The sequence below is a fragment of the Chaetura pelagica genome, unplaced genomic scaffold, assembly GCF_000747805.2.
Source record: "Chaetura pelagica isolate M959 unplaced genomic scaffold, ChaPel_1.0 scaffold171, whole genome shotgun sequence".
Classification (NCBI taxonomy): domain Eukaryota; kingdom Metazoa; phylum Chordata; class Aves; order Apodiformes; family Apodidae; genus Chaetura; species Chaetura pelagica.
Genome location: NW_009952066.1, coordinates 3,454,234 through 3,459,469, shown reverse-complemented (window position 1 = coordinate 3,459,469; position 5,236 = coordinate 3,454,234).

Genomic DNA, 5,236 nt, shown 5'->3' with positions numbered 1-5,236 from the left:
TCCTCTGAGGAACAGGCTTGAGTAAAAGGTGTGGGGGAGGGAGTTAATTGTAACATTTAATGGGAAGTCCATTCAAACCCTCTAGCAACTGGAACTAATGGGGACAGACAGGGTTGTGAAATGTGAGCCTGCAAGATCTCCACTGAGAGATATCCATTCTGCTTTGTCCTTCCAGGCCTCATTTGCCAGAGACCTAGCCTTCTTTGAATCAGTTCAGATATTCACCAATAAGAGCAGTACCACAGTGATTTCTTCCTAAAGGTGTTGAAATCCAAAAGATCTTATTTCTGATTAGAGAGAGTGTTTCTAGCAGTGCTTTAGGCTGTTGGCTTTCAATGTAACATGTTGCTATGTTTTTTACCCAATGCAGTGAATGGATCTCTGACTGGGATTTGACTACCAAGGAAAGCAGAACAACTCTTTTTATGGTTCAATAACAAAATGAGCTTTAATAATAGAACTTTGTTGCATTAGAATTGGTTAAGAGTTTACACAAGCCTTAGGGATATGGCAGGTGTTAATAAAGTAACAGTGTCTTAGGCACAGCTTTCTGTGGAAGGACAGCACAGGTTGTTGTAGCTGATGGAAGACATTTTTTTAGTAAAGGTAGAGTTCTACAGATGAGCATATATTGCAGGTTTCTGAGTCTAATTCTGAACTGTTTATATATTGGACACTGAGCACTGCTCTATGTGAACACTTTGAACATCTGATGATCACAAACACCAGAACATCAGAACATTTTATGTATTATGAAAACTAAGCAGAGACACTATTGTATGTTCTTCCTGGTCAAAATTAAAATTTTGAGTCTAGTGTAATTAACCACCTTTAATAATTGAAACTATGCTTTATTACTTTGCTAGTACCAGTGCAATTTTGCATCAGCCTCAGTATGAACACCCACTGCAACAGTGCCAGCCTGTGTAAGGAGTAACCTGTGGCTCCATACACAGAGAACTCTGAATCTGCTGAAAGGGAAAACTTCTACAAAGTAACCTCAGAAGGCAGACAGGGCAAAGAAATCCCCCTGGCTGAAAAAGAGAAAATCTTTCTACTTCAGAGTGGTGGAAGGAAAAGAGGAGTGAGGGAAAAAAGAAGGTCCATTGATGCAGCTGTAAAGCACTGCAGACACTGCTGAGTGAAGACTAAGGAGAAGTGCAGCCTTCTGGGATGCCATGAGGATTTAGTCAATTGGATCCCGTGCTTGCCTCAGGGTAATGAGGCATTCCAGGCCAACTGTTTTGCATGGATCAGATTTATTATTTTCTTGGCCACCCAGCTGGCTGGAAGATGGCTGGCATGGTAATGAGAAAGTCTTCTGGACTTAGTTTGCTGTACAACACCTTAGATATTAAGTTATATCATTCTCCTAATAATATCTGAGCTGGAAATATCCCTGATTGCAAGAATTAGGGAAAAAAGAAAGAGTAGGGAAAAAAGATTATAGGCTAGCAAAGGAATTTTCATGATGAAAAGCATTTCCATAAGATAGTTCCCTAGTGGCTAAGCTGCATTAGCGACTACAAGAGCAAGCAGGCAACTGGGTGCACTGGGAAGTCTAAGGTGCCAACCAAAGGCACTGCAGGCTGTGTTGGGAAGGCTGGAAGCCTTTATAGCCGTGGTGCCATGGTGAACACTTGCAACCTGCACTGGTATCAAAAAGTGTTACTATTACTGTATCTATAGCAAGGAAATATGTTTAGGTACAAGAAGGGATATTTTAATGAAATAAAAAAGAGTATGGCTGTTGCCTCTCCACTAACAGGGTCGACCAATTAGCCATGGAAGAGAAGTACAAGCATGAACTACTGCAGTTTTTCATTTTTGTACAACAAGCTTTAATCAACATACCCACAGTATATTAATGTTATACCAGCTTATAGTTTAAAAATGTCTTAGAACTGCAAAATAATCCAGATGCTCTTCTGCCTGACACAGGTGTTTCCACCAAACAAGGTATTATTTCTGAGAGTATCTTGCTTTGCTTGAAAATACACTGCCTTCCAGAATTAAAGCTCTGGGGTTTTGAGTAGCAAACATATATTATTTCTAAAAATACAAAGAAGTGGACTCCCTCCTTTCAAACACAATTTAGTGCAATCTTAACAAGGGTGCCAGGATCATAATGAAAGCTTTTATGTGACTGCAACAATACATGTGCTGCATAGAATTAATTACAGAGAAGTGAAAGGTGTGGGTGATGTCAGCCTGGAAATATCTAATCAAGATATCTGCTGGTAGGTTACCTTCAGACATGTAACCTACTTAACCTGTAACATAATAAGGATAACTGTAAAGCTTCAAGTAGATTCCCAGCAACTCTGGCTATTGTTTGGAGATTATTTATGTTTAGCTAGTCTGGTACAAAACTCTAACATGTGATGCTTTCACCTGCCAGGATGGTTTATTGTTGACTCACAACTGTGATGAGCTTTAGCAAAAAGGAGTTATTATTTGTATGCTTTTTTTTACTCAATTTGTCTGGAAGTTATTTTTGTCTGCTTAAGAAAGCAGTCCAAGCCAAATTTAATACCTGGGCATAAGAGATAAAGAAGGGCTCACTGTACTTGAAGTGCCAGGTTCAGTCCTACTCCGCTTAACTACTCAACACGTGAACTATGGAGCTGTACCTGGAGAGACTCTGTCTGCCTGCTGGAGATATCTGTGGGTTGTTTTCCTGGCTATGGATCACTATTGTGAGGACTAGTTAACTGATTCCTTTTTGTCTCTTTTCACTAATGCAATTTTGTCAATATTTCCTTATTTACAAAATTCTAACTAGTTAGATTCCCCTTTTGTCAAGTAATTTGGCAGAACAAATCTATAGAAAAATCAAGGACACTTGTTCTTCCACTTTACCTAAGAGTATAGAGTCTATTAGATGCACATACAGAGAAAAACTACACATCCAACAGTAAGATAAATATTAGACTTAGTTTGCCATTCTTCCTGTTTTTGTCCAATATTTGGATGGATAAAATCAGACCAGATGATATAATTAACAAGCAGATAGTTACACTATAAGAATTCATGATCTTCGACGTCCCTTCCAACCAGGATGATTTAAAGTCATTTATATTTGGTAAAAGGTTGCCATGGAGCCTTGGATTGGTAGGTAATATAAACAAGATTTGACACTCCTGTGCCTAAACTGTCATGATCACCAACTATGTCAGGAACTTGGAGAGAGAGCTGAGATTTCTTCTTTACTATTCTCTGTATGTGGTATTGAATTCTGTTTCTGGCTGCAGGGTCAAAAATGCTTACCAGGAGTTGTGTCAACTGAGCTTTCAAAGCCCAACTTAGCTTCCTTTGTCAGAACACAACACTCACAGAGCAAGTAACTAAAACAATCAGAAAGCTCATGAAAAAAAAAAAAAAAAGTAAACAAAAGTAAACAAAAAAAAGTCTTCCTGGGACAGATCCTATACTATGCAAATTATTTACTGTTTGGGCTAACCTGCCAAATTACAGGTATCTCATGGTTTATACTATCACCACCTTGTAGGCTCTAATGTTGCTCTATGACAGCCTGTAATCACCATTTCCTTGCCTGGGAATGCCTTTTTTTCCAAGGTCAATGTTTTCCTAGTTAGGTCTCCAGAAATTGCAGTCATTCAGCTAGTCAGTAGCTGATGAGGGTGATGAGCTTAGAAAGCTGCAACGGCACTGTGGCTTTCTCAAACCTAGTCTTTACTACACTGATTCAGAAGGGATTTATTGTATTAGAAAGGTGTTTACAGTCAAAATGAATGAAATAGGATATGGATAATTAGGATGGCTGTATTACTGGGAAAGAAACATGGAGCGAGCTCCTAATTCCATTTGAAGATAATTAGGTGGCCTGTCACTTTGATAAGATGTTTGGACTCACAGATTCTGCTTTGTTGAAGGTATTTCTTCTTTAATTGGCCTGTCAATTACAATTTGCCATGAAATGCTGCCAACTGTTTACAGCCTGTTTTCAATCTCTCTTACAAAATGGGTCCCAGAGACAGGTTTGATTTGTTGTTTTTTTGTTGTTCTTTTTTTTTTTTTTAATCCCCCAAAAGCATTAAAGTGTATATTGGTTGTTATTCTCCTGCTTTGTCTTAACTGTTTTTGCTATTTCCTTTGATACGTTCATGCCTGAGCTACTAGAGTCTTTCCACAACTGCAAAAGTAGGACTTACATTCATGGTGCAAGTTGCAATGGAAAAATTAAATGTAAATGGAACAGGTTTCATGAGACACAGTGTTGGTCTTCCCTGGGATGATGAGCTGAGAAAGCTAAAACTGGGTGAGAGAAGCAGCAGAATAGGTGCCTTAGTGGAACAAGACATTTTTGACATCATTAAGGACTAGCCAAGAAACTGAAAATTAGCAATTACTTTTAAAAGGGAGTATGCAAACAATCAAGTGTGAAATAGCAATCTATTGACCTCTGGTAACTTGATGTCTTGATTTAGACAACTACTTTACAACCTTGACAAACATCTTAATGTCAGCAGTACTGGACTTTTTATGGTAGTTTGCTAGTTACTCAGATAAGGCATGGTCACCATGTGACAAAACATTAACAGCTGACTCTAAGGCACGCTTGATCAGAGCAAAAGCAAGTGTTTTCCATGTTGGTATCATTTGTTTCCTGGCTGAGAAAAGCAGTTATGCTAAACACAGTGTTGCTGTACACTCTTGCTGAGGAGCAGTTTCCCCTTAGGAAGCAAAAACTGAGAATAATTTGCAATGAAAGTACATTGTTATGAAAGGGTCATATTTAAAGAGATTTCCATAGGGAAATAATCCTTTCTCTCTGTTCAGTAGCAGAATGGGCTGGAGAGGGCAGGAGCGGTAGTAAGTGCTCTTCAACTATGCAATAAATCCAGGAATAGGTGTGTTATGGATGTTGATGTCAAAACCTAAGTAACATTTGGCCTCTAGTAACTCTTACAACTACTGAAACTATTTGAGGTTTCTGGCTAAGCCAAATCCTGTTTCTCTTCTCGTAAGAGTTGCAGCAAAATGTTCTGATCTTAGGAGGTGTGAAACATGTTTTGCAAAACAGCATTTGTTTTAAAGCACTCAGCCCCATCTCAGATCTGAATGGAGAAATGCTTTAAGATTTTTTCCAGAGTTTGGCTTAGGCAGAGAAACAGTCATTTCCTCTCTGGATTTCCTCTTCTTTTTTTCTTAAGGCCAGATGCTATTAACACATATTCAACAGCTTTCCTCTGCAGCAAGATGCTTACAATCT